Source organism: Strongylocentrotus purpuratus, unplaced genomic scaffold (genome assembly GCF_000002235.5).
Source record: "Strongylocentrotus purpuratus isolate Spur 01 unplaced genomic scaffold, Spur_5.0 spur5_scaffold_2, whole genome shotgun sequence".
NCBI lineage: Eukaryota > Metazoa > Echinodermata > Echinoidea > Camarodonta > Strongylocentrotidae > Strongylocentrotus > Strongylocentrotus purpuratus.
Genome location: NW_022145605.1, coordinates 20,554,535 through 20,566,278, shown reverse-complemented (window position 1 = coordinate 20,566,278; position 11,744 = coordinate 20,554,535).

Here is an 11,744-nt window from a genome sequence, read left to right as displayed (position 1 = left end):
TAAATCATCCGAACAATGGAATCAACCGAGTAGAATCATCTGTAAAATGAATTATTTTTTATTTCTGAAAGCCTAACATGGAAAAATAGCCTTGTAGAGACGATGAACAAATAAGTATAATAATACATCGTCAGTAATCGTGAGAATGTTTACTTCAGTGTTAATACTTAATAATCTAAAATCTTATCAGATTATATACCTATGGTGATACAAAATATTATCATGGGAAATTGTACCTTTAAAGAAGTAATGTCCCATTTGCAGCCAGCTTCAAATTCAGTAGGACTTTGCAGGAACTACGAATATATCACGTATGTTCTATCTGTTAAATGCAAACGTTAGCAGTGTCCTAGTATTAAAATTATGTAAGGAGGCCTGTTTACTTTCTGTCAGACGCAACTGAGTGACTGACTGACTTCTTTTTTTCTTTGGTAATAACCTACATAAAATGAGCTGTGATGGGTAATGGGTTCAACTGGGATATACTGGTGCATGACTTGTGAAGTTTACCAGTTGTGTCAAATGGTTTCAACTGGTATCAGTTGAATCCAGTCGAAACCAGTAAAATAAACTGGCACATATTCCAGTTCCACCGATTGGATTCAACTGGTACCAGTTGATACCAGTTGAAAATCTAACTGGTTTCAACTGTTTTATGACCACGATCGTGCAAGCTTACGAAGCTTTTAGTGTTTGGCCTACGGTGGTAGGCCCTCCTTTCGATTTTTTAAATTTGTTTTTTATAGATATCCGGTATCTTTTCCAGTGGTTTTTGCGAGCCTGAATATCGCCTTTTTTTAAATGAAGAAATATGCCCAAATTCAGACATGCACGGGTTTTTTTTAACTCCTGCAGTTTCCATTGTAATGTACCTGTATACAGTCTGCTTTTGAGCACCTATCGCCCTCGCGTTACAGATTTCTTTCGTGTAAAACTGGTGTGCGTGACCAAAATAACACATTATTTCAATCAATGTATTTTTTCTTCATTCTTTCTGTCGAAATGTTGTCAAATTTTTGGAGAGAATATTTTAATGCCTTTTCCTACGAGAAGCTAAGCGATGTTATAAAGTGCGTATCAATAAAATTAAACCCAATTTAACGTCTTAAGTAGCTCATAATTATAAGAAATAATTAGTGTGAACTATGAATATATTTTAAAGTAGAGGGTTACTTCTTTCCTGTTCATAATGTTTCTGCCTTGGATGAATGAAAACCAGGGTTTTAAATAAGTCCCGTCAAAATCTGTATGTACCAAGATTATTCTGATGCACGAAATGTGGTTCAGGCTACATGCAAGCGTTACTTTGGTCTTAAATCCTTTTGATTACTAAAATCTGTTTCGTGCTTCAGTAGTCCATTGTTTAAAGTGATCTTAAAGGTACTATGTCCCATTTGCAGGCCCAAAAAAATGAAAAGGTTAAATTCCAACGCCATTTGAAAGATAATACTAATTTAGAACTTCCCTAAAAAGGTGGGGCTTGCAAATGTCTTTAAGTGGGAAAATAAAGACTATTATTTGTAAAATCGACTTAGGAGCTATAAAGCCAATAAGTAATAGTTTTGATATTTAGACCATTGTACCGAATGGTCATACGTTTTATGCTACGCAAAGATTCAATCCGTTTAATTTAGGCCATCACAAGAAGTGGGCTATTGGTGTAGACAAATGCTCATGTACCCTTTACAGGTCATTTTATGTATGTTATTACCAAAGAAGAAAAAGGCTAGTCTGTCACTCAATAGTGTCTGACAGTGAAGTCTAGCAAGTAAACGGGTTTCCTTGCATAATTTGAATATTAGGACACTGCTAACGTTTAAATTTCACAGATAGGATATACATGACATATTCATAATTCCTGCAAAGTTCTACAGAATTTGAGGTTGGCTGCAAAAGGGACATAGTACCTTTAAAGTGACCTTTTCTAAGCTTTCACATGACATTATTTCGATCCCCAGGATCACCTAAACTTGTTTTGAATATACATGATATATATGCATTGGTACACATTTTCTAGTTCTGACATTCTTTTACTAATGTAGAACGCTGCCAAAAAGAAATGTTGGGGTAAAATTCAGGTTTTCCCAATATATTTAACATCAGCCTAACGTACCCAATTTCCTACCTGAATGCATAAACATGTAGTTCGGTATTTACATGTACATCTTAGGGTTTTCACTTATTTCTTGAATTACATTATGATACATATATATATATATATATATATCTGAAATCTTGTTAAGGACGGTGGACCTCAACGTCAGGTAAAGTGTCATAAACAGAAGCCAAAACATTGTTTCCATTTTTCACTTCAATTATATCTCTGTCTGAGTTTTCTCGTATATTATTGTAGCGAGGGATGTTTGCATTAAAGCGAAACGATGAAATACCCAAATTTGGACATGCTTACACTTCTAATAGTTTTCCATTGTAATTTTACTTAAAAGAATCTATTCGACAAACATGTTTTTGAGCTTCAAAACACCCACGCTCCCAGGTTACTATCAGTGAAAATATATTTTTTAAATCTGTAAAACCTACCGGCGTCATTTCAAATGTTTTCAATCAAGGTACGTTTCCTTTCAGAATGTTCCTTTCAAATCTGTTTTCTTTCTTCTTTTTACCCTTGTTACAAGCCCGCCCAACCGTATTAGATATCTTATTCACCCACGATACTGCGACATGTTATTAAGAGTGTTCTAATTCGTTTATTATGGTATGACTAATTAGGATCGGAGATTTAATATGTATGATGATGATGGTGATGATAATTGTTATTACTCTCATTATCATAATCATTATCATGATCAATATATCATGATAATAATCATTATCATTATTAATATATCATTATTATCATCATCATCAGCAGCAAAATCATCAATGACAGTAGTGTAGTATTATATTTCGTAGTAGTAGGCAGGGGCGGCGGTTTCTTTTCATCACGGGGGGGGGGGGGGGGGGGGGGGGGGGGGGGGACGGACGAAATTCGAGATTTTCAACAAAATTAACAAGTACATTTTGAAGGAGATTATGCGAGGGAGCGAGCACATTTTTGCATTTTTATAAGTCTAAACTCTGCGCTGTTGGGCACTCATGAGCCTAAAAGTATGTTGCAGTCTTTAGTCAGTATTTACTGTACATTTTTGTTTGGCACTTATACCAATTTTCCGGGGGAGGAGAGGGGGGGGGGGGAGGGGACATGTCCCCCCTCAATTTTTCATAGTGTCATAAACAGAAGCTAAAATACTGTTTCCATTTTTCACATCAGTTATATGTCTGTCTGAGTTTTCTCGTATATTAATTTAGGGTGGAATGTTTGTATCAAAGCGGAACGAAGTAATACCCATATTTGGACATGCTTAAACTTCAAATAGTTTTCCATTGTAATTTTACTCTAAAGAATCTATTTGACAAATATGTCTTTGAGCTTCAAAGCACGTACGCTCCTTAGGTTACTATCAGTGAAAATAATTATTAAAAAAAAGTAAAAACTTCCAGCGTTGACATCATTGCAAACGATTTCATTCAAAGTGCGTTTCTTTTCAGAATGTTCCTTTCAAATTTGTTTTCTATTTTCTCTCACCCTCGTTACAAGCCCAGCGGTATGAAATATCTTATTCACCTACGACACTGTGACATGTTATAAATAGTTTGCCAATCCGTGTATTATAGTATGACTAATGAGGATAGGAGATAGATTAAATTTGTATGATGATGATGGTGATGATGATTAGTATTATTATAATTATTATAATGATTATAAAAAATGTAGTGTAGGAGTGCATGGTTATATTTCGCAATACATCATGCGTCCAGGATTTATTGCTATATTCAATCCAAGATGTCCACCCAAAACTCTCAATATTGATACAGGGAAATTGTAGAATATCTGGCATCAAATTTTAATATAATTCGGAGGGCTCTATTCTGGAGGACCTGAAGCTTCTTAACAGATTTTGTCTTTATATTTCTCCAAACCACATCACAATAGTCAAGTTTACTTTGTAATATTGTTTTATAATTTAAGCATAAGTGCAATATTCTGAGATATATAGTTCCTTATTCTTTTAAATAGATAGCCTACAGCTTTTTAATAATATCTTTTCTCAGAAAATGTACATAGTCATCCCAATCGAGCTTGTGATCTATATACAGTGCGTCCCAGAAAAAACGAAACCGAGAAGTATCGATGTTTTATCATAACTTAATCACAACCATAATTAAAGAATGATACATATTTGGAAAGCTTAGAGTCTCCAAAAGACTTAACTCCGTTTCGTTGACAATCAGCCATGCATGAACACTCTCGTCTACGGCTGATTGTCAACGAAACGGAGTTAAGTCATTTGTTAATTTCGTTTATTGATACGGCAGGCAGCCAGTGAAAACGAATTCGTTTAGTAAAATTATGGAAATGCAAGCACTACTTTAAACAAACAGAACTTTGTCATTCCTCGCTCATTTTTTCTGATTGAGGTGTCATATGAAAGGGCAGAAACTCAACTTTCTAGAAATGAGAATTTTTCTTCGAAATTCAGATACCGCCCGCCAAATGTATTTTTGGTTTCCTTCCTTCAAATTGCTTTTAATCACTCATGCGTGAAAAAAGCATTATCTGAGTAGCATCACATGAAAGAGGAGACTCTAAGCTTTCCAAATATGTATCATTCATTAATTATAGTTGTGATTAAGTTATGATAGAACATCGATACTTCTCGGTTTCGTTTTTTCTGGGACGCACTGTATATACCTAGGTATTTGCAATGATGTATCTAATTGAGTTTTACACCATTGATATAAATATTAATCGTTCTATTTTGAACTATGGTTCTAGTTCCAATTAACATGATCTCACATTTCTTAGTATAGAGAAAATTTTTGTTTGAATTCAACCATTTTGAAAGACGTATAAGATCAGCATTAATGACATTTTCAATAGCTTCAGTTATTCAGTTCGTCTGACCTTACATCATTTACAACCATGTACTGTCTTCTATCAGTCAGGTAGTTAAGGAACCATTCACAAGCCCTTTTTTCAAGTCCAATCAATTTCAGCTTATCAAGGAGGATATAGCATGGCCAACCGTATCGAAAGCCTTTTTAAGGTCGATTGTGACCATTCCAGCAATGTAACATTTATCCAAACTATCCAATCAGTCTTCTGTGACATTCAGAAGGGCAGTCGCCGTTGAGTGCTGAGGCCTAAATCCGGATTTCTTCACGTCAATAATACTATTCGACGATAAATAACTATATAATTGATTACAAATAAGCTTCTCGAGTATTTTTGCTATTACTGATAGTATAGAGATTGGCCCATAGTTTCCCATTTCTGACCTCTGCCCATTTTTGTGGAGAGGTATAACTCTAGAGCATTTTAGCTGGGTCGGTATTTTTCCCGTTTGTATTGTTAAATTGAAAATATACGCTGAGGGTTTTGAGATGATATTAGCTACTGGTTTCAAAAGAAGAGAAAGAATATTGTCACTTCCTAACGTTTTCTTAGGGGGTAAATTTTTAAGCACTTCAACTATCTGCTCTTCTGTGATACCTTCGAAGGTACATGTACCAACGTATTTTCTGATATACTCTTCAAATTGCTTATCGACATAAGATGATTTTTCTTGCAAGGAAGGGCCAATTTCAACAAAGAATGAGTTAAAAGCATTTGCTATGTCTTTTTTGTTACGCAATTCCTTTGAATCCTTTTCAATACACTTAATTTCATCTGTAGACTAAACAGGCATTAGACGCTTAAGGGATTTCCAAACCTTTCCTGAATTTCCAGTACTTTCAACAACACTTTTAGTAATGAATGCTGCTTTTGCCTTTCTTATTTTCATTGTATAATCTGATTCCTAAGCCGTCTAAAGACATTCCAATCATCTTCAATCTTGGAGACAATAGCCCTTGCCTTTTGACAGTTTCTGGAAGGAATTAATACAATGATTTCCTCTGTCATCCAAGGAGATTCGAGTTTCCGAGTGGAGCATGTTTTTCTATAACCTTTAACAACTTATTTTCAAAGTAATTATATGCGTATTATACATTCTCAAACGTCTCAACTTCTTCCCATGATATCTGATCTACATCATGCACGTAATCATCCATATCCACTTTTACAATATTGCGTGAAATATTATATCTATGACAGTTCTCGTTGCATGCATTATGCTTCGATCCTAAAGTACAAAAAACCATATAATGATCACTAAGTGATATTGGAATAACTCCAGAATTTGTTATTTTTTCGGGTCTGTTTGTTATAATAACATCTATTGTTGATGAGGTACGTGGTGTCACCCTAGTGGGTGAATTCATGATTTGTTCCATCATAACTCTCAATAATGTCAAACAGGTGTTTTGTCTGCCATGACCTTGTATATGATGCTACATCACAGTTCAAGTCACCAAGTATCAATAAATCAGATTCATGTACATCAATTGAATTTATGACCTGTTCAAACTGTTGAAATACGTCTACATTTGCATTAGGTGGCCGATACCATACAAGTACCACAATTGGTTTCCTGTGTGATACTTTGAGAGCTAAATAGCTATTAATTCAAGTTCTTCACTCATTATATCTGTTCAAATATTATATTTCAAATTCGATCTGACGTAGGCCGCCGCACCACCTCCTCTCCTATTCCTATCCTTTCTCACGATATCATACCCATCAATTTTCAATTCTGAATCATCTATCAAATCATCGATATGAGTTTCACTTAATGTCAACAAATCTATGCTCAGTCTTTCTTGAATGGTACAAAGTTCATCGAAATTCCTAAGTAAGGATAAGCAATTCAGATGAGCATATTTAAGACCTTTTAACTTAGTTAAATTTTCTAATTGTTCGTCTAATCTATCATCTGTTTCTCTTGTCATTCTTTCTTCATCACCCCCGAGGAAAATTACCCCCGAGGACAATTAACCCGAGACAATTACCCCGAGGACAATTACTCCCCCGAGGACAACCCTCCCCCCCCCCCGTGGACAATCAGGATTCAATACCAAAACAAATCTGACACATTGAGAGATGGCTACGAGCCCATAAAAATCCCATGCATGAACCAACATTTTTTCAAATATTATAGCACGTTATCTGCCTCATTACTACCCATTTCTCTTTGATTACGCAACACCAGTACTGGTTGCTGTTTTCCACGAAGGATGTAAGTTATATGTAATTGTCCAGTGCGTATCAAAATGCATGGAAATACATTTTTCTGGAGCAGCGTTATTTCAACTTTTTGTTAGTCACGGTACCCTCTTAAGAAATGAAAAGATTCTCCAAATCCCAAATTCTTCACAGACTATTTTATTTTACATAACTCTGGCTGTACACGTATGGGCACATTTGTTTCGTAATTTAGCGAACGAGCAAGAATGAAAAAAAGGAAAAAAAAAATTCAAACTGGTAAAAAAAAAATCGTTGTAATCAAAACACTACAAATGATTTAAAGTACTGTATGCGGGCACCTCGTCGCCATATGTACATGAATAGAAAAGATATATTCGGTCATGACCTTGATACGGGGATATGAGGCTATTTGGGCTTCTCGTTGCCCTTATTTATCATGTTTCTAAATGTAATGAGTGTGTTAACAATGTTATTTCGAAATAAAAGATATAATATATACTCGGGCACCTTGCTGTCAAAATATTGTCAGCGAGCGAGGAAGAAAGACATTTATTAGCTTTAACATTATCTTTTCTCATGTAATTACAATACTCTAACCGTTTCTGATATTTGTTTTCATAAAATCAACGTTTTCCGCTGCTCTAAAGTTACAAAATCAAATGAGATGAATGTACCTGAGAGCGGATATCTATTTGATTTTGACATGGCACCTTACATATAACGTGATGGCAATTTCTATTTCGAAATAAATTACTGTACAAGAAAGCATATTTTACTTCAGCAAGACAACATAAATATATGTATATCTAATAACGTAAAGAAAACCTTAATTGTTCTAATGGATGAGGGCCCATTAAACATACATGAATTAAATATTACATCCTAATTTTATTGTTGTGTCATTGTTGGGGAGACAGGCTGCGTCGAGTACACATAAGCTAAAATGTTAACTGTTAATTTTGCCTTACGTAACGCAACTTCAAATGGCTTCTATACAAATATCTTTTTCTGTTTATTCTTGCACACATTAATTTAATTTAACGGATTTTAGATATTATGTTATACTAAAACAGTGTAATTTTATAATTCACTTTTAGACCACCTTTTGGTCCATCTTTTTATGAATGATTAAAATCTTCAAAATCTACTAATACTACTTGAAGGCGGACTATTGATTAACGTGTTTGTGGCTAATAGTCTCCTGGCAACTTATCGTAGGGTTGGAAGGCACAACCAGAATACAATTTCATAACAGATTTAAAGAGACCCTCACCACAGTGCCTTAATGAAAGAAAATAATATCGAGGGTATGTATTAGTGATTTTCTTTCTATAACTTGTATCTTAACTTTTCAACTACCAAATCATGTAGGAATCCGTTGCTGAGATCACCCGTTCCTTCTCAACTCTCGAGCTCGTCGCGAAGAATCCATCAATGATGGCCAAGATTAACGTTCCTGACTCTCTCGACACCGTGTTTGAGCTGGGAGAACCTGAAAAGACACGACGTCGAAGGGAACTCGACTCGCCATCGACTCTCCCGACATCGTTGCCACCATCTGGTGCCGAGCAGCCAAGCCTGGGTCAGAACCCATTCGGACCATACTCATGGCCTATGTATTCTGGTATGCAATCCAGGTCCCAGTTTATTAAAATTTACTTTAAATAACATATGCTTAAATTCTATGACAAAATTCTTCTTAGCAAATCTAATGCAATGAATTTAGCATAGCTTAAAATATAGATCAATAACCTGGATATGAAATATATATGCTGTTTCTTCTTTAGGTCAATGTTTCTTGTGTCCTTCTGGTGTTCCTGGACAAAGAGGTCCTCCAGGCCAACAGGGGGTCGCCGGACGGGACGGCAGAGACGGACGAGATGCACCGACGAGTTCACAAGGTAGGTCTATTAACGACATCAATCTGACACGATATAGTACGACATGTAAAAGTTGTAGAACTTTCATAATTGTGATATTGTAATAATTCAAGCCAGGGAATGCATGGCTAGTGAAATAAAAAACAAGTTATTATAAAACAATTCAGATATTGTAACTCCTGTGTTGTTTTTGGCAATTTACATAATGAAGAGCTACGATATGCCTATTAAAGATACTATGTCCTTTTTGCAGCCAACCTCGAATTCTGTAGAACTTTGCAGGAATTATGAATATGTCATGTATGTCCTATCTGTGAAATGTAAACGTTAGCAGTGTCCCTATATTCAAATTATGCAAGGAAACCCGTTTACTTGCTAGACTTCACTGTCAGACATTATTGTCAGTATTGAGTGACTGGCTGGCTTTTTCTTCTTCTTTGGTAATAACATACATAAAATGAGCTGTAAAGGATTTGTCTACACCAATAACCCACTTCTTGTAGTGGCCAAAATTAAACTGATTGAATCTTTGCGCAGCATAAAACTTACGACCATGCGGTACTATGGTCTGAAAATCAAGATTATTACTTATTGGATCTCTAGCTCATAAGTCGATTTGACAACTAATAGTCGTTATTTTCCCTCCTAAAGACATTTTCAAGCCCCATTTTTTTTAATGGGAGTTTTAAATTAGTATCATCTTTCAAATGCCATTGGAATTTAACCTTTTCATTTTTTTGGCCTGCAAAAGGGACCCAGTACCTTTAAAACAAAAAAGATTAAAAAAGCATACGTGCACATAGTCATCAATAATGGTGAGAAGATAAACCGGGCAAATTACACAAAAATATGTTTGTGGCTTTTTAGCAAAATTTAACACATTTGATAACATCCGTTATCAAATGAATTCTGTCTATGGATTCCGATGTATAAAATTGCTAAACGTTTAATATTTTAGCAGAGGAAACACCCACTTCACCCAGGGACGAAACAAACCCAACTAAATCCCACGGTGATACGGTAGTGCGTCCAGTAGGTAACATGACAAGTCTCCCTGGTGTCATCTATATTCGCTGGGGCAACGACGTATGTCCCGAAGATGCAGAACTCATCTATTCAGGTTGGTACAGATGGGCAATATCACATGGGAAAAAAACTCTGAACATGTTTTTACCATGATTGCAAGGACTTTCCATAAATCCAGCACAAGCAACTTCAATAGTGCAAATACTCTAACATAATTATTTAAACATGATTGAATACACAATAGGATATGAAATGTCCTGGAGTTCATTTTTCGAAAGTCTTTGCAATCTTGTTTAATTGTATGATGTAACCTATAATTCATCTTATTTTGTGCAACAAAATTTCTTCATCGCGACAAACGAAACACATGCCTTTAATAGCCTCACTGGCGGAAACTTAAGTACACAAGAACGGTGGGGATTAAGTGATTGCAAAAAGTACGCAAAATTATTTGAGTTATTGTAATGTATGACACCTTTCTTTATACAGTTTATGCAAGATTTAAAAAAAAAGGCAAAGTGAATGTCATGCAATAACAAAGAGATCATTAACAATCACTAATGTTAAGATTGCAATAGCTACAATAGCTATAACAGCTAAGATAATAATATATACAATTATATTGCGCAAATATCAACCCTATGGGATGCTCAAGGAGTCTACAAGTAATATAATTTTCCTGAAGTCATCTATATTTGCTGCCATAAGTCTCTTAAAGCATTTAAGAATGTTTAAATAATTAATTCTTACCAGGTACCCGTTTACTTCACCTGGGTAGAGAGTGACAAATGTAGATTAATGTATAGCCAAGGCATTCTAATGGAGGGACTCGAAACACAAACCATGTCATCCACATTCCGGTGACGTACCGGCTGTGCTAATTGTTTAAACAAATTAATGATCTATATAAGTATGTAATCCCATTTCCACCCATGAAGATTAGCTCATTAAATGCAAAATTCAGATGCCGTCATGGGTCGTAGACGTGTCGTAGATTATGTCATGAGGCAGTAGATCACATGGTTTGCGTTTCGGAGTTGCCTGCAGTGGTCCCATATCAGTCTGAAATTAGATTCTGATGAATTAGAACTTAAGTGGGTTGACCTTTGTTTGTGTTACATCGCTATGTGATTTATTCAGGTTCTATTGGAGGTTCACACTACAGCCATGCCGGTAGCGGCTCAAATCATCTCTGCATGCCAGACGAGCCTATCTATGACGAAGTAGAAACTTCCCTACACGGTGAACGAGCCCTATTATACTCCTCTGAATACCAAGTCAATACTGCTCCTTCACGCATGCAACCAATGCATGACCACACTCCGACCTGTGCAGTTTGCAGGGCGCCCTCTGGTCGCACCAGCAAACTTATGATTCCTGCCCGAAACGTATGTCCTTCTCAAGAGTGGCGTTTAGAGTACGCTGGTTATCTTATGGCAGAGAAATACACACACAAGACATCGGAATTTGTGTGTGTGGACCGAGAGATGGTTCCTAAAGCGGGTACCCTGGGGAATCAGGATGGTGCGCTGTTGTACCTGACAGAAGTCCGGTGTCTGGCGGGTGGGGGCTTGGATTGTGGACCCTACATCGATGGTTACGAAATTACTTGCGCTGTCTGTACTATCTGAATTCATTTCAATAAATACTATTTCATATTTCATATAACTTGGCACAGTTTTCAGTTCTTG